We start from the raw sequence: 17,562 nt of genomic DNA, 5'->3' as shown, positions 1-17,562 counted from the left end.
TGCATTGTCCAACAGGTGTTGAAATAATGGGATTAAAAGGGGAGATCCCTTCAGAAAGACAGAAACAATAGCAAAGACAAAAAACACTTTTGGAATCTGCTTTTAGTCAACACATAAGGAAAGGGTGCACCGGTCCTGGAAATACTGCAATACCAGGTCAATGCGTGGAGTGGACAGAGCAAGCTCTATTTCCATCTCCCTGTTCTAAAAATCCATTTAATATATGGTCCCCAGATAGGGGACGTATCAGATATTAAACTGATAAGAACAGATACTACACTTGATCTTAGCCAAAAGGCCGAGAACCGATAACCCGAACGGGCCGCGCGTTGCCCGAGCCTGCCCGATACTGCTGTTCAGCCCTTGCAGCGATTCAGCCTACTTCTAGGCAATTCCATGGGGCCCTGCAGGCTCACACACTCACAGCTACACGGGAGGTGAATAAAGGCCGGAGAGGAAGCCAGACAGGATTTGCTTCTTTTGCTTGCACCACAATGCAGTGCTGAAAGAGGAGGAATCTACATAAAAACGCCTTCCTGGCAACGCCCAAATGCCCTGCTGCCATGCAGATAAACACTGGCAGCGGCAGCAAGTGCATGCCCACAGCCACCCCTTGTTCCTTCACACCTTGTATCAGCTGTAATCCAGTCCAGTCCAGTGCTGCCTGCTGAGCAGCACTGACCAACACTGCCTGGGCCCAGGCTTTTATCTCTGAGGCCCCATTATGATGTCAGAAAGCTGGCTCTGGAATCCTGAGGGCTCCACTATGACACGTGCAAAGTTCCGTCTGAACTTTATATAAGACGGTGAGGCTCAGTCAGTCACTCAGTGTTGCCTGAGAGGGCAACACTGCAACAGCCGGCCGCCAGGCTGTCTTTTTTTTGCACAGCTAGTTGCCTCCAGGAGGCCACAAGAGGGAGACAAGGGACTGCAAAATGGAAAATAGGCATCCACCAACTTTACAGACAACTTCTCCTTGCTCCTACAACCTCCATCCATGCACAGTTTGTTATTCTTCTAGGTAACATAGTAACAAATCCAAATTGCTGCTCTCTTTGTAGGCAAGCAAGGCTTTGTTGCAACTGCAATTCTTACTTCTTCTTGAAATGTAGGGACGACAGTACATTCCATCACATCCATCTAGTGTACACAGGTAGGTCCATTGTGGCGGGCAGGCGAGCGGGCGGGCTGCTTTATTGGCTGTTTGCTGTTCCCCTACTCCACTCCACTATTTGACTGTTGTGCTGCATCAATCAATCAATCAATCAATCAATCAATCAATCAATCAATCAATCAATCAATCAGTGGCTGGCTCAGGTGCAGCTCTTTAACTTACCTAAAAGGGAGGGCGGAGAGAAGACAAGGAAGGTGAATGAGGTGTTCCAATGTGAAATGCCGGAAACACAGAAACACAGACGACACACAACAAGAGGTGGCAATCTATTCATTAATTGCATTTAATCAATGAGCTCATTATCACTCATGCATTGTCCAACAGGTGTTGAAATAATGGGATTAAAAGGGGAGATCCCTTCAGAAAGACAGAAACAATAGCAAAGACAAAAAACACTTTTGGAATCTGCTTTTAGTCAACACATAAGGAAAGGGTGCACCGGTCCTGGAAATACTGCAATACCAGGTCAATGCGTGGAGTGGACAGAGCAAGCTCTATTTCCATCTCCCTGTTCTAAAAATCCATTTAATATATGGTCCCCAGATAGGGGACGTATCAGATATTAAACTGATAAGAACAGATACTACACTTGATCTTAGCCAAAAGGCCGAGAAGCGATAACCCGAACGGGCCGCGCGTTGCCCGAGCCTGCCCGATACTGCTGTTCAGCCCTTGCAGCGATTCAGCCTACTTCTAGGCAATTCCATGGGGCCCTGCAGGCTCACACACTCACAGCTACACGGGAGGTGAATAAAGGCCGGAGAGGAAGCCAGACAGGATTTGCTTCTTTTGCTTGCACCACAATGCAGAGCTGAAAGAGGAGGAATCTACATAAAAACGCCTTCCTGGCAACGCCCAAATGCCCTGCTGCCATGCAGATAAACACTGGCAGCGGCAGCAAGTGCATGCCCACAGCCACCCCTTGTTCCTTCACACCTTGTATCAGCTGTAATCCAGTCCAGTCCAGTGCTGCCTGCTGAGCAGCACTGGCCAACACTGCCTGGGCCCAGGCTTTTATCTCTGAGGCCCCATTATGATGTCAGAAAGCTGGCTCTGGAATCCTGAGGGCTCCACTATGACACGTGCAAAGTTCCGTCTGAACTTTATATAAGACGGTGAGGCTCAGTCAGTCACTCAGTGTTGCCTGAGAGGGCAACACTGCAACAGCCGGCCGCCAGGCTGTCTTTTTTTTGCACAGCTAGTTGCCTCCAGGAGGCCACAAGAGGGAGACAAGGGACTGCAAAATGGAAAATAGGCATCCACCAACTTTACAGACAACTTCTCCTTGCTCCTACAACCTCCATCCTTGCACAGTTTGTTATTCTTCTAGGTAACATAGTAACAAATCCAAATTGCTGCTCTCTTTGTAGGCAAGCAAGGCTTTGTTGCAACTGCAATTCTTACTTCTTCTTGAAATGTAGGGACGACAGTACATTCCATCACATCCATCTAGTGTACACAGGTAGGTCCATTGTGGCGGGCAGGCGAGCGGGCGGGCTGCTTTATTGGCTGTTTGCTGTTCCCCTACTCCACTCCACTATTTGACTGTTGTGCTGCATCAATCAATCAATCAATCAATCAATCAATCAATCAATCAATCAATCAATCAATCAGTGGCTGGCTCAGGTGCAGCTCTTTAACTTACCTAAAAGGGAGGGCGGAGAGAAGACAAGGAAGGTGAATGAGGTGTTCCAATGTGAAATGCCGGAAACACAGAAACACAGACGACACACAACAAGAGGTGGCAATCTATTCATTAATTGCATTTAATCAATGAGCTCATTATCACTCATGCATTGTCCAACAGGTGTTGAAATAATGGGATTAAAAGGGGAGATCCCTTCAGAAAGACAGAAACAATAGCAAAGACAAAAAACACTTTTGGAATCTGCTTTTAGTCAACACATAAGGAAAGGGTGCACCGGTCCTGGAAATACTGCAATACCAGGTCAATGCGTGGAGTGGACAGAGCAAGCTCTATTTCCATCTCCCTGTTCTAAAAATCCATTTAATATATGGTCCCCAGATAGGGGACGTATCAGATATTAAACTGATAAGAACAGATACTACACTTGATCTTAGCCAAAAGGCCGAGAAGCGATAACCCGAACGGGCCGCGCGTTGCCCGAGCCTGCCCGATACTGCTGTTCAGCCCTTGCAGCGATTCAGCCTACTTCTAGGCAATTCCATGGGGCCCTGCAGGCTCACACACTCACAGCTACACGGGAGGTGAATAAAGGCCGGAGAGGAAGCCAGACAGGATTTGCTTCTTTTGCTTGCACCACAATGCAGTGCTGAAAGAGGAGGAATCTACATAAAAACGCCTTCCTGGCAACGCCCAAATGCCCTGCTGCCATGCAGATAAACACTGGCAGCGGCAGCAAGTGCATGCCCACAGCCACCCCTTGTTCCTTCACACCTTGTATCAGCTGTAATCCAGTCCAGTCCAGTGCTGCCTGCTGAGCAGCACTGACCAACACTGCCTGGGCCCAGGCTTTTATCTCTGAGGCCCCATTATGATGTCAGAAAGCTGGCTCTGGAATCCTGAGGGCTCCACTATGACACGTGCAAAGTTCCGTCTGAACTTTATATAAGACGGTGAGGCTCAGTCAGTCACTCAGTGTTGCCTGAGAGGGCAACACTGCAACAGCCGGCCGCCAGGCTGTCTTTTTTTTGCACAGCTAGTTGCCTCCAGGAGGCCACAAGAGGGAGACAAGGGACTGCAAAATGGAAAATAGGCATCCACCAACTTTACAGACAACTTCTCCTTGCTCCTACAACCTCCATCCTTGCACAGTTTGTTATTCTTCTAGGTAACATAGTAACAAATCCAAATTGCTGCTCTCTTTGTAGGCAAGCAAGGCTTTGTTGCAACTGCAATTCTTACTTCTTCTTGAAATGTAGGGACGACAGTACATTCCATCACATCCATCTAGTGTACACAGGTAGGTCCATTGTGGCGGGCAGGCGAGCGGGCGGGCTGCTTTATTGGCTGTTTGCTGTTCCCCTACTCCACTCCACTATTTGACTGTTGTGCTGCATCAATCAATCAATCAATCAATCAATCAATCAATCAATCAATCAATCAATCAATCAGTGGCTGGCTCAGGTGCAGCTCTTTAACTTACCTAAAAGGGAGGGCGGAGAGAAGACAAGGAAGGTGAATGAGGTGTTCCAATGTGAAATGCCGGAAACACAGAAACACAGACGACACACAACAAGAGGTGGCAATCTATTCATTAATTGCATTTAATCAATGAGCTCATTATCACTCATGCATTGTCCAACAGGTGTTGAAATAATGGGATTAAAAGGGGAGATCCCTTCAGAAAGACAGAAACAATAGCAAAGACAAAAAACACTTTTGGAATCTGCTTTTAGTCAACACATAAGGAAAGGGTGCACCGGTCCTGGAAATACTGCAATACCAGGTCAATGCGTGGAGTGGACAGAGCAAGCTCTATTTCCATCTCCCTGTTCTAAAAATCCATTTAATATATGGTCCCCAGATAGGGGACGTATCAGATATTAAACTGATAAGAACAGATACTACACTTGATCTTAGCCAAAAGGCCGAGAAGCGATAACCCGAACGGGCCGCGCGTTGCCCGAGCCTGCCCGATACTGCTGTTCAGCCCTTGCAGCGATTCAGCCTACTTCTAGGCAATTCCATGGGGCCCTGCAGGCTCACACACTCACAGCTACACGGGAGGTGAATAAAGGCCGGAGAGGAAGCCAGACAGGATTTGCTTCTTTTGCTTGCACCACAATGCAGTGCTGAAAGAGGAGGAATCTACATAAAAACGCCTTCCTGGCAACGCCCAAATGCCCTGCTGCCATGCAGATAAACACTGGCAGCGGCAGCAAGTGCATGCCCACAGCCACCCCTTGTTCCTTCACACCTTGTATCAGCTGTAATCCAGTCCAGTCCAGTGCTGCCTGCTGAGCAGCACTGACCAACACTGCCTGGGCCCAGGCTTTTATCTCTGAGGCCCCATTATGATGTCAGAAAGCTGGCTCTGGAATCCTGAGGGCTCCACTATGACACGTGCAAAGTTCCGTCTGAACTTTATATAAGACGGTGAGGCTCAGTCAGTCACTCAGTGTTGCCTGAGAGGGCAACACTGCAACAGCCGGCCGCCAGGCTGTCTTTTTTTTGCACAGCTAGTTGCCTCCAGGAGGCCACAAGAGGGAGACAAGGGACTGCAAAATGGAAAATAGGCATCCACCAACTTTACAGACAACTTCTCCTTGCTCCTACAACCTCCATCCTTGCACAGTTTGTTATTCTTCTAGGTAACATAGTAACAAATCCAAATTGCTGCTCTCTTTGTAGGCAAGCAAGGCTTTGTTGCAACTGCAATTCTTACTTCTTCTTGAAATGTAGGGACGACAGTACATTCCATCACATCCATCTAGTGTACACAGGTAGGTCCATTGTGGCGGGCAGGCGAGCGGGCGGGCTGCTTTATTGGCTGTTTGCTGTTCCCCTACTCCACTCCACTATTTGACTGTTGTGCTGCATCAATCAATCAATCAATCAATCAATCAATCAATCAATCAATCAATCAAGCAATCAATCAATCAGTGGCTGGCTCAGGTGCAGCTCTTTAACTTACCTAAAAGGGAGGGCGGAGAGAAGACAAGGAAGGTGAATGAGGTGTTCCAATGTGAAATGCCGGAAACACAGAAACACAGACGACACACAACAAGAGGTGGCAATCTATTCATTAATTGCATTTAATCAATGAGCTCATTATCACTCATGCATTGTCCAACAGGTGTTGAAATAATGGGATTAAAAGGGGAGATCCCTTCAGAAAGACAGAAACAATAGCAAAGACAAAAAACACTTTTGGAATCTGCTTTTAGTCAACACATAAGGAAAGGGTGCACCGGTCCTGGAAATACTGCAATACCAGGTCAATGCGTGGAGTGGACAGAGCAAGCTCTATTTCCATCTCCCTGTTCTAAAAATCCATTTAATATATGGTCCCCAGATAGGGGACGTATCAGATATTAAACTGATAAGAACAGATACTACACTTGATCTTAGCCAAAAGGCCGAGAAGCGATAACCCGAACGGGCCGCGCGTTGCCCGAGCCTGCCCGATACTGCTGTTCAGCCCTTGCAGCGATTCAGCCTACTTCTAGGCAATTCCATGGGGCCCTGCAGGCTCACACACTCACAGCTACACGGGAGGTGAATAAAGGCCGGAGAGGAAGCCAGACAGGATTTGCTTCTTTTGCTTGCACCACAATGCAGTGCTGAAAGAGGAGGAATCTACATAAAAACGCCTTCCTGGCAACGCCCAAATGCCCTGCTGCCATGCAGATAAACACTGGCAGCGGCAGCAAGTGCATGCCCACAGCCACCCCTTGTTCCTTCACACCTTGTATCAGCTGTAATCCAGTCCAGTCCAGTGCTGCCTGCTGAGCAGCACTGACCAACACTGCCTGGGCCCAGGCTTTTATCTCTGAGGCCCCATTATGATGTCAGAAAGCTGGCTCTGGAATCCTGAGGGCTCCACTATGACACGTGCAAAGTTCCGTCTGAACTTTATATAAGACGGTGAGGCTCAGTCAGTCACTCAGTGTTGCCTGAGAGGGCAACACTGCAACAGCCGGCCGCCAGGCTGTCTTTTTTTTGCACAGCTAGTTGCCTCCAGGAGGCCACAAGAGGGAGACAAGGGACTGCAAAATGGAAAATAGGCATCCACCAACTTTACAGACAACTTCTCCTTGCTCCTACAACCTCCATCCTTGCACAGTTTGTTATTCTTCTAGGTAACATAGTAACAAATCCAAATTGCTGCTCTCTTTGTAGGCAAGCAAGGCTTTGTTGCAACTGCAATTCTTACTTCTTCTTGAAATGTAGGGACGACAGTACATTCCATCACATCCATCTAGTGTACACAGGTAGGTCCATTGTGGCGGGCAGGCGAGCGGGCGGGCTGCTTTATTGGCTGTTTGCTGTTCCCCTACTCCACTCCACTATTTGACTGTTGTGCTGCATCAATCAATCAATCAATCAATCAATCAATCAATCAATCAATCAATCAGTGGCTGGCTCAGGTGCAGCTCTTTAACTTACCTAAAAGGGAGGGCGGAGAGAAGACAAGGAAGGTGAATGAGGTGTTCCAATGTGAAATGCCGGAAACACAGAAACACAGACGACACACAACAAGAGGTGGCAATCTATTCATTAATTGCATTTAATCAATGAGCTCATTATCACTCATGCATTGTCCAACAGGTGTTGAAATAATGGGATTAAAAGGGGAGATCCCTTCAGAAAGACAGAAACAATAGCAAAGACAAAAAACACTTTTGGAATCTGCTTTTAGTCAACACATAAGGAAAGGGTGCACCGGTCCTGGAAATACTGCAATACCAGGTCAATGCGTGGAGTGGACAGAGCAAGCTCTATTTCCATCTCCCTGTTCTAAAAATCCATTTAATATATGGTCCCCAGATAGGGGACGTATCAGATATTAAACTGATAAGAACAGATACTACACTTGATCTTAGCCAAAAGGCCGAGAAGCGATAACCCGAACGGGCCGCGCGTTGCCCGAGCCTGCCCGATACTGCTGTTCAGCCCTTGCAGCGATTCAGCCTACTTCTAGGCAATTCCATGGGGCCCTGCAGGCTCACACACTCAGAGCTACACGGGAGGTGAATAAAGGCCGGAGAGGAAGCCAGACAGGATTTGCTTCTTTTGCTTGCACCACAATGCAGTGCTGAAAGAGGAGGAATCTACATAAAAACGCCTTCCTGGCAACGCCCAAATGCCCTGCTGCCATGCAGATAAACACTGGCAGCGGCAGCAAGTGCATGCCCACAGCCACCCCTTGTTCCTTCACACCTTGTATCAGCTGTAATCCAGTCCAGTCCAGTGCTGCCTGCTGAGCAGCACTGACCAACACTGCCTGGGCCCAGGCTTTTATCTCTGAGGCCCCATTATGATGTCAGAAAGCTGGCTCTGGAATCCTGAGGGCTCCACTATGACACGTGCAAAGTTCCGTCTGAACTTTATATAAGACGGTGAGGCTCAGTCAGTCACTCAGTGTTGCCTGAGAGGGCAACACTGCAACAGCCGGCCGCCAGGCTGTCTTTTTTTTGCACAGCTAGTTGCCTCCAGGAGGCCACAAGAGGGAGACAAGGGACTGCAAAATGGAAAATAGGCATCCACCAACTTTACAGACAACTTCTCCTTGCTCCTACAACCTCCATCCTTGCACAGTTTGTTATTCTTCTAGGTAACATAGTAACAAATCCAAATTGCTGCTCTCTTTGTAGGCAAGCAAGGCTTTGTTGCAACTGCAATTCTTACTTCTTCTTGAAATGTAGGGACGACAGTACATTCCATCACATCCATCTAGTGTACACAGGTAGGTCCATTGTGGCGGGCAGGCGAGCGGGCGGGCTGCTTTATTGGCTGTTTGCTGTTCCCCTACTCCACTCCACTATTTGACTGTTGTGCTGCATCAATCAATCAATCAATCAATCAATCAATCAATCAATCAATCAATCAATCAATCAGTGGCTGGCTCAGGTGCAGCTCTTTAACTTACCTAAAAGGGAGGGCGGAGAGAAGACAAGGAAGGTGAATGAGGTGTTCCAATGTGAAATGCCGGAAACACAGAAACACAGACGACACACAACAAGAGGTGGCAATCTATTCATTAATTGCATTTAATCAATGAGCTCATTATCACTCATGCATTGTCCAACAGGTGTTGAAATAATGGGATTAAAAGGGGAGATCCCTTCAGAAAGACAGAAACAATAGCAAAGACAAAAAACACTTTTGGAATCTGCTTTTAGTCAACACATAAGGAAAGGGTGCACCGGTCCTGGAAATACTGCAATACCAGGTCAATGCGTGGAGTGGACAGAGCAAGCTCTATTTCCATCTCCCTGTTCTAAAAATCCATTTAATATATGGTCCCCAGATAGGGGACGTATCAGATATTAAACTGATAAGAACAGATACTACACTTGATCTTAGCCAAAAGGCCGAGAAGCGATAACCCGAACGGGCCGCGCGTTGCCCGAGCCTGCCCGATACTGCTGTTCAGCCCTTGCAGCGATTCAGCCTACTTCTAGGCAATTCCATGGGGCCCTGCAGGCTCACACACTCACAGCTACACGGGAGGTGAATAAAGGCCGGAGAGGAAGCCAGACAGGATTTGCTTCTTTTGCTTGCACCACAATGCAGTGCTGAAAGAGGAGGAATCTACATAAAAACGCCTTCCTGGCAACGCCCAAATGCCCTGCTGCCATGCAGATAAACACTGGCAGCGGCAGCAAGTGCATGCCCACAGCCACCCCTTGTTCCTTCACACCTTGTATCAGCTGTAATCCAGTCCAGTCCAGTGCTGCCTGCTGAGCAGCACTGACCAACACTGCCTGGGCCCAGGCTTTTATCTCTGAGGCCCCATTATGATGTCAGAAAGCTGGCTCTGGAATCCTGAGGGCTCCACTATGACACGTGCAAAGTTCCGTCTGAACTTTATATAAGACGGTGAGGCTCAGTCAGTCACTCAGTGTTGCCTGAGAGGGCAACACTGCAACAGCCGGCCGCCAGGCTGTCTTTTTTTTGCACAGCTAGTTGCCTCCAGGAGGCCACAAGAGGGAGACAAGGGACTGCAAAATGGAAAATAGGCATCCACCAACTTTACAGACAACTTCTCCTTGCTCCTACAACCTCCATCCTTGCACAGTTTGTTATTCTTCTAGGTAACATAGTAACAAATCCAAATTGCTGCTCTCTTTGTAGGCAAGCAAGGCTTTGTTGCAACTGCAATTCTTACTTCTTCTTGAAATGTAGGGACGACAGTACATTCCATCACATCCATCTAGTGTACACAGGTAGGTCCATTGTGGCGGGCAGGCGAGCGGGCGGGCTGCTTTATTGGCTGTTTGCTGTTCCCCTACTCCACTCCACTATTTGACTGTTGTGCTGCATCAATCAATCAATCAATCAATCAATCAATCAATCAATCAATCAATCAAGCAATCAATCAATCAGTGGCTGGCTCAGGTGCAGCTCTTTAACTTACCTAAAAGGGAGGGCGGAGAGAAGACAAGGAAGGTGAATGAGGTGTTCCAATGTGAAATGCCGGAAACACAGAAACACAGACGACACACAACAAGAGGTGGCAATCTATTCATTAATTGCATTTAATCAATGAGCTCATTATCACTCATGCATTGTCCAACAGGTGTTGAAATAATGGGATTAAAAGGGGAGATCCCTTCAGAAAGACAGAAACAATAGCAAAGACAAAAAACACTTTTGGAATCTGCTTTTAGTCAACACATAAGGAAAGGGTGCACCGGTCCTGGAAATACTGCAATACCAGGTCAATGCGTGGAGTGGACAGAGCAAGCTCTATTTCCATCTCCCTGTTCTAAAAATCCATTTAATATATGGTCCCCAGATAGGGGACGTATCAGATATTAAACTGATAAGAACAGATACTACACTTGATCTTAGCCAAAAGGCCGAGAAGCGATAACCCGAACGGGCCGCGCGTTGCCCGAGCCTGCCCGATACTGCTGTTCAGCCCTTGCAGCGATTCAGCCTACTTCTAGGCAATTCCATGGGGCCCTGCAGGCTCACACACTCACAGCTACACGGGAGGTGAATAAAGGCCGGAGAGGAAGCCAGACAGGATTTGCTTCTTTTGCTTGCACCACAATGCAGTGCTGAAAGAGGAGGAATCTACATAAAAACGCCTTCCTGGCAACGCCCAAATGCCCTGCTGCCATGCAGATAAACACTGGCAGCGGCAGCAAGTGCATGCCCACAGCCACCCCTTGTTCCTTCACACCTTGTATCAGCTGTAATCCAGTCCAGTCCAGTGCTGCCTGCTGAGCAGCACTGACCAACACTGCCTGGGCCCAGGCTTTTATCTCTGAGGCCCCATTATGATGTCAGAAAGCTGGCTCTGGAATCCTGAGGGCTCCACTATGACACGTGCAAAGTTCCGTCTGAACTTTATATAAGACGGTGAGGCTCAGTCAGTCACTCAGTGTTGCCTGAGAGGGCAACACTGCAACAGCCGGCCGCCAGGCTGTCTTTTTTTTGCACAGCTAGTTGCCTCCAGGAGGCCACAAGAGGGAGACAAGGGACTGCAAAATGGAAAATAGGCATCCACCAACTTTACAGACAACTTCTCCTTGCTCCTACAACCTCCATCCTTGCACAGTTTGTTATTCTTCTAGGTAACATAGTAACAAATCCAAATTGCTGCTCTCTTTGTAGGCAAGCAAGGCTTTGTTGCAACTGCAATTCTTACTTCTTCTTGAAATGTAGGGACGACAGTACATTCCATCACATCCATCTAGTGTACACAGGTAGGTCCATTGTGGCGGGCAGGCGAGCGGGCGGGCTGCTTTATTGGCTGTTTGCTGTTCCCCTACTCCACTCCACTATTTGACTGTTGTGCTGCATCAATCAATCAATCAATCAATCAATCAATCAATCAATCAATCAATCAATCAGTGGCTGGCTCAGGTGCAGCTCTTTAACTTACCTAAAAGGGAGGGCGGAGAGAAGACAAGGAAGGTGAATGAGGTGTTCCAATGTGAAATGCCGGAAACACAGAAACACAGACGACACACAACAAGAGGTGGCAATCTATTCATTAATTGCATTTAATCAATGAGCTCATTATCACTCATGCATTGTCCAACAGGTGTTGAAATAATGGGATTAAAAGGGGAGATCCCTTCAGAAAGACAGAAACAATAGCAAAGACAAAAAACACTTTTGGAATCTGCTTTTAGTCAACACATAAGGAAAGGGTGCACCGGTCCTGGAAATACTGCAATACCAGGTCAATGCGTGGAGTGGACAGAGCAAGCTCTATTTCCATCTCCCTGTTCTAAAAATCCATTTAATATATGGTCCCCAGATAGGGGACGTATCAGATATTAAACTGATAAGAACAGATACTACACTTGATCTTAGCCAAAAGGCCGAGAAGCGATAACCCGAACGGGCCGCGCGTTGCCCGAGCCTGCCCGATACTGCTGTTCAGCCCTTGCAGCGATTCAGCCTACTTCTAGGCAATTCCATGGGGCCCTGCAGGCTCACACACTCACAGCTACACGGGAGGTGAATAAAGGCCGGAGAGGAAGCCAGACAGGATTTGCTTCTTTTGCTTGCACCACAATGCAGTGCTGAAAGAGGAGGAATCTACATAAAAACGCCTTCCTGGCAACGCCCAAATGCCCTGCTGCCATGCAGATAAACACTGGCAGCGGCAGCAAGTGCATGCCCACAGCCACCCCTTGTTCCTTCACACCTTGTATCAGCTGTAATCCAGTCCAGTCCAGTGCTGCCTGCTGAGCAGCACTGACCAACACTGCCTGGGCCCAGGCTTTTATCTCTGAGGCCCCATTATGATGTCAGAAAGCTGGCTCTGGAATCCTGAGGGCTCCACTATGACACGTGCAAAGTTCCGTCTGAACTTTATATAAGACGGTGAGGCTCAGTCAGTCACTCAGTGTTGCCTGAGAGGGCAACACTGCAACAGCCGGCCGCCAGGCTGTCTTTTTTTTGCACAGCTAGTTGCCTCCAGGAGGCCACAAGAGGGAGACAAGGGACTGCAAAATGGAAAATAGGCATCCACCAACTTTACAGACAACTTCTCCTTGCTCCTACAACCTCCATCCTTGCACAGTTTGTTATTCTTCTAGGTAACATAGTAACAAATCCAAATTGCTGCTCTCTTTGTAGGCAAGCAAGGCTTTGTTGCAACTGCAATTCTTACTTCTTCTTGAAATGTAGGGACGACAGTACATTCCATCACATCCATCTAGTGTACACAGGTAGGTCCATTGTGGCGGGCAGGCGAGCGGGCGGGCTGCTTTATTGGCTGTTTGCTGTTCCCCTACTCCACTCCACTATTTGACTGTTGTGCTGCATCAATCAATCAATCAATCAATCAATCAATCAATCAATCAATCAATCAATCAATCAATCAATCAAGCAATCAATCAGTGGCTGGCTCAGGTGCAGCTCTTTAACTTACCTAAAAGGGAGGGCGGAGAGAAGACAAGGAAGGTGAATGAGGTGTTCCAATGTGAAATGCCGGAAACACAGAAACACAGACGACACACAACAAGAGGTGGCAATCTATTCATTAATTGCATTTAATCAATGAGCTCATTATCACTCATGCATTGTCCAACAGGTGTTGAAATAATGGGATTAAAAGGGGAGATCCCTTCAGAAAGACAGAAACAATAGCAAAGACAAAAAACACTTTTGGAATCTGCTTTTAGTCAACACATAAGGAAAGGGTGCACCGGTCCTGGAAATACTGCAATACCAGGTCAATGCGTGGAGTGGACAGAGCAAGCTCTATTTCCATCTCCCTGTTCTAAAAATCCATTTAATATATGGTCCCCAGATAGGGGACGTATCAGATATTAAACTGATAAGAACAGATACTACACTTGATCTTAGCCAAAAGGCCGAGAAGCGATAACCCGAACGGGCCGCGCGTTGCCCGAGCCTGCCCGATACTGCTGTTCAGCCCTTGCAGCGATTCAGCCTACTTCTAGGCAATTCCATGGGGCCCTGCAGGCTCACACACTCACAGCTACACGGGAGGTGAATAAAGGCCGGAGAGGAAGCCAGACAGGATTTGCTTCTTTTGCTTGCACCACAATGCAGTGCTGAAAGAGGAGGAATCTACATAAAAACGCCTTCCTGGCAACGCCCAAATGCCCTGCTGCCATGCAGATAAACACTGGCAGCGGCAGCAAGTGCATGCCCACAGCCACCCCTTGTTCCTTCACACCTTGTATCAGCTGTAATCCAGTCCAGTCCAGTGCTGCCTGCTGAGCAGCACTGACCAACACTGCCTGGGCCCAGGCTTTTATCTCTGAGGCCCCATTATGATGTCAGAAAGCTGGCTCTGGAATCCTGAGGGCTCCACTATGACACGTGCAAAGTTCCGTCTGAACTTTATATAAGACGGTGAGGCTCAGTCAGTCACTCAGTGTTGCCTGAGAGGGCAACACTGCAACAGCCGGCCGCCAGGCTGTCTTTATTTGCACAGCTAGTTGCCTCCAGGAGGCCACAAGAGGGAGACAAGGGACTGCAAAATGGAAAATAGGCATCCACCAACTTTACAGACAACTTCTCCTTGCTCCTACAACCTCCATCCTTGCACAGTTTGTTATTCTTCTAGGTAACATAGTAGCAAATCCAAATTGCAAGCAAGGCTTTGTTGCAACTGCAATTCTTACTTCTTCTTGAAATGTAGGGACGACAGTACATTCCATCACATCCATCTAGTGTACACAGGTAGGTCCATTGTGGCGGGCAGGCGAGCGGGCGGGCTGCTTTATTGGCTGTTTGCTGTTCCCCTACTCCACTCCACTATTTGACTGTTGTGCTGCATCAATCAATCAATCAATCAATCAATCAATCAATCAATCAATCAATCAATCAATCAGTGGCTGGCTCAGGTGCAGCTCTTTAACTTACCTAAAAGGGAGGGCGGAGAGAAGACAAGGAAGGTGAATGAGGTGTTCCAATGTGAAATGCCGGAAACACAGAAACACAGACGACACACAACAAGAGGTGGCAATCTATTCATTAATTGCATTTAATCAATGAGCTCATTATCACTCATGCATTGTCCAACAGGTGTTGAAATAATGGGATTAAAAGGGGAGATCCCTTCAGAAAGACAGAAACAATAGCAAAGACAAAAAACACTTTTGGAATCTGCTTTTAGTCAACACATAAGGAAAGGGTGCACCGGTCCTGGAAATACTGCAATACCAGGTCAATGCGTGGAGTGGACAGAGCAAGCTCTATTTCCATCTCCCTGTTCTAAAAATCCATTTAATATATGGTCCCCAGATAGGGGACGTATCAGATATTAAACTGATAAGAACAGATACTACACTTGATCTTAGCCAAAAGGCCAAGAAGCGATAACCCGAACGGGCCGCGCGTTGCCCGAGCCTGCCCGATACTGCTGTTCAGCCCTTGCAGCGATTCAGCCTACTTCTAGGCAATTCCATGGGGCCCTGCAGGCTCACACACTCACAGCTACACGGGAGGTGAATAAAGGCCGGAGAGGAAGCCAGACAGGATTTGCTTCTTTTGCTTGCACCACAATGCAGTGCTGAAAGAGGAGGAATCTACATAAAAACGCCTTCCTGGCAACGCCCAAATGCCCTGCTGCCATGCAGATAAACACTGGCAGCGGCAGCAAGTGCATGCCCACAGCCACCCCTTGTTCCTTCACACCTTGTATCAGCTGTAATCCAGTCCAGTCCAGTGCTGCCTGCTGAGCAGCACTGACCAACACTGCCTGGGCCCAGGCTTTTATCTCTGAGGCCCCATTATGATGTCAGAAAGCTGGCTCTGGAATCCTGAGGGCTCCACTATGACACGTGCAAAGTTCCGTCTGAACTTTATATAAGACGGTGAGGCTCAGTCAGTCACTCAGTGTTGCCTGAGAGGGCAACACTGCAACAGCCGGCCGCCAGGCTGTCTTTTTTTTGCACAGCTAGTTGCCTCCAGGAGGCCACAAGAGGGAGACAAGGGACTGCAAAATGGAAAATAGGCATCCACCAACTTTACAGACAACTTCTCCTTGCTCCTACAACCTCCATCCTTGCACAGTTTGTTATTCTTCTAGGTAACATAGTAACAAATCCAAATTGCTGCTCTCTTTGTAGGCAAGCAAGGCTTTGTTGCAACTGCATTACTTCTTCTTGAAATGTAGGGACGACAGTACATTCCATCACATCCATCTAGTGTACACAGGTAGGTCCATTGTGGCGGGCAGGCGAGCGGGCGGGCTGCTTTATTGGCTGTTTGCTGTTCCCCTACTCCACTCCACTATTTGACTGTTGTGCTGCATCAATCAATCAATCAATCAATCAATCAATCAAGCAATCAATCAATCAGTGGCTGGCTCAGGTGCAGCTCTTTAACTTACCTAAAAGGGAGGGCGGAGAGAAGACAAGGAAGGTGAATGAGGTGTTCCAATGTGAAATGCCGGAAACACAGAAACACAGACGACACACAACAAGAGGTGGCAATCTATTCATTAATTGCATTTAATCAATGAGCTCATTATCACTCATGCATTGTCCAACAGGTGTTGAAATAATGGGATTAAAAGGGGAGATCCCTTCAGAAAGACAGAAACAATAGCAAAGACAAAACACACTTTTGGAATCTGCTTTTAGTCAACACATAAGGAAAGGGTGCACCGGTCCTGGAAATACTGCAATACCAGGTCAATGCGTGGAGTGGACAGAGCAAGCTCTATTTCCATCTCCCTGTTCTAAAAATCCATTTAATATATGGTCCCCAGATAGGGGACGTATCAGATATTAAACTGATAAGAACAGATACTACACTTGATCTTAGCCAAAAGGCCGAGAAGCGATAACCCGAACGGGCCGCGCGTTGCCCGAGCCTGCCCGATACTGCTGTTCAGCCCTTGCAGCGATTCAGCCTACTTCTAGGCAATTCCATGGGGCCCTGCAGGCTCACACACTCACAGCTACACGGGAGGTGAATAAAGGCCGGAGAGGAAGCCAGACAGGATTTGCTTCTTTTGCTTGCACCACAATGCAGTGCTGAAAGAGGAGGAATCTACATAAAAACGCCTTCCTGGCAACGCCCAAATGCCCTGCTGCCATGCAGATAAACACTGGCAGCGGCAGCAAGTGCATGCCCACAGCCACCCCTTGTTCCTTCACACCTTGTATCAGCTGTAATCCAGTCCAGTCCAGTGCTGCCTGCTGAGCAGCACTGACCAACACTGCCTGGGCCCAGGCTTTTATCTCTGAGGCCCCATTATGATGTCAGAAAGCTGGCTCTGGAATCCTGAGGGCTCCACTATGACACGTGCAAAGTTCCGTCTGAACTTTATATAAGACGGTGAGGCTCAGTCAGTCACTCAGTGTTGCCTGAGAGGGCAACACTGCAACAGCCGGCCGCCAGGCTGTCTTTTTTTTGCACAGCTAGTTGCCTCCAGGAGGCCACAAGAGGGAGACAAGGGACTGCAAAATGGAAAATAGGCATCCACCAACTTTACAGACAACTTCTCCTTGCTCCTACAACCTCCATCCTTGCACAGTTTGTTATTCTTCTAGGTAACATAGTAACAAATCCAAATTGCTGCTCTCTTTGTAGGCAAGCAAGGCTTTGTTGCAACTGCAATTCTTACTTCTTCTTGAAATGTAGGGACGACAGTACATTCCATCACATCCATCTAGTGTACACAGGTAGGTCCATTGTGGCGGGCAGGCGAGCGGGCGGGCTGCTTTATTGGCTGTTTGCTGTTCCCCTACTCCACTCCACTATTTGACTGTTGTGCTGCATCAAT

General features: G+C 47.9%; 12 non-coding genes across 12 annotated transcripts; all 12 read right to left on the bottom strand.

Annotated features, from left to right (window-relative positions):
- Positions 1-119: 119 nt before the first annotated feature.
- Positions 120-310, bottom strand: LOC142717063 (U2 spliceosomal RNA). Its single transcript, XR_012871739.1, has one exon. It is a non-coding gene; the product is annotated as a U2 spliceosomal RNA (small nuclear RNA).
- A 1,292-nt stretch (positions 311-1,602) lies between these two features.
- LOC142717079 (U2 spliceosomal RNA) lies at positions 1,603-1,793 on the bottom strand. Its single transcript, XR_012871753.1, has one exon. It is a non-coding gene; the product is annotated as a U2 spliceosomal RNA (small nuclear RNA).
- Positions 1,794-3,085: 1,292 nt separating this feature from the next.
- LOC142717078 (U2 spliceosomal RNA) lies at positions 3,086-3,276 on the bottom strand. Its single transcript, XR_012871752.1, has one exon. It is a non-coding gene; the product is annotated as a U2 spliceosomal RNA (small nuclear RNA).
- Positions 3,277-4,568: 1,292 nt separating this feature from the next.
- Positions 4,569-4,759, bottom strand: LOC142717077 (U2 spliceosomal RNA). Its single transcript, XR_012871751.1, has one exon. It is a non-coding gene; the product is annotated as a U2 spliceosomal RNA (small nuclear RNA).
- Positions 4,760-6,059: 1,300 nt separating this feature from the next.
- LOC142717075 (U2 spliceosomal RNA) lies at positions 6,060-6,250 on the bottom strand. Its single transcript, XR_012871750.1, has one exon. It is a non-coding gene; the product is annotated as a U2 spliceosomal RNA (small nuclear RNA).
- A 1,284-nt stretch (positions 6,251-7,534) lies between these two features.
- Positions 7,535-7,725, bottom strand: LOC142717073 (U2 spliceosomal RNA). Its single transcript, XR_012871748.1, has one exon. It is a non-coding gene; the product is annotated as a U2 spliceosomal RNA (small nuclear RNA).
- A 1,292-nt stretch (positions 7,726-9,017) lies between these two features.
- LOC142717072 (U2 spliceosomal RNA) lies at positions 9,018-9,208 on the bottom strand. The gene has a single exon (XR_012871747.1). It is a non-coding gene; the product is annotated as a U2 spliceosomal RNA (small nuclear RNA).
- A 1,300-nt stretch (positions 9,209-10,508) lies between these two features.
- Positions 10,509-10,699, bottom strand: LOC142717071 (U2 spliceosomal RNA). Its single transcript, XR_012871746.1, has one exon. It is a non-coding gene; the product is annotated as a U2 spliceosomal RNA (small nuclear RNA).
- Positions 10,700-11,987: 1,288 nt separating this feature from the next.
- LOC142717070 (U2 spliceosomal RNA) lies at positions 11,988-12,178 on the bottom strand. The gene has a single exon (XR_012871745.1). It is a non-coding gene; the product is annotated as a U2 spliceosomal RNA (small nuclear RNA).
- A 1,312-nt stretch (positions 12,179-13,490) lies between these two features.
- LOC142717069 (U2 spliceosomal RNA) lies at positions 13,491-13,681 on the bottom strand. Its single transcript, XR_012871744.1, has one exon. It is a non-coding gene; the product is annotated as a U2 spliceosomal RNA (small nuclear RNA).
- A 1,275-nt stretch (positions 13,682-14,956) lies between these two features.
- LOC142717059 (U2 spliceosomal RNA) lies at positions 14,957-15,147 on the bottom strand. Its single transcript, XR_012871735.1, has one exon. It is a non-coding gene; the product is annotated as a U2 spliceosomal RNA (small nuclear RNA).
- Positions 15,148-16,427: 1,280 nt separating this feature from the next.
- Positions 16,428-16,618, bottom strand: LOC142717068 (U2 spliceosomal RNA). Its single transcript, XR_012871743.1, has one exon. It is a non-coding gene; the product is annotated as a U2 spliceosomal RNA (small nuclear RNA).
- Between the last annotated feature and the right edge of the window lie 944 nt (positions 16,619-17,562).

This window comes from Rhinoderma darwinii, unplaced genomic scaffold (assembly GCF_050947455.1).
Source record: "Rhinoderma darwinii isolate aRhiDar2 unplaced genomic scaffold, aRhiDar2.hap1 Scaffold_4530, whole genome shotgun sequence".
Classification (NCBI taxonomy): Eukaryota; Metazoa; Chordata; class Amphibia; order Anura; family Rhinodermatidae; genus Rhinoderma; species Rhinoderma darwinii.
This window is presented reverse-complemented; position numbering and strand designations above follow the sequence as displayed.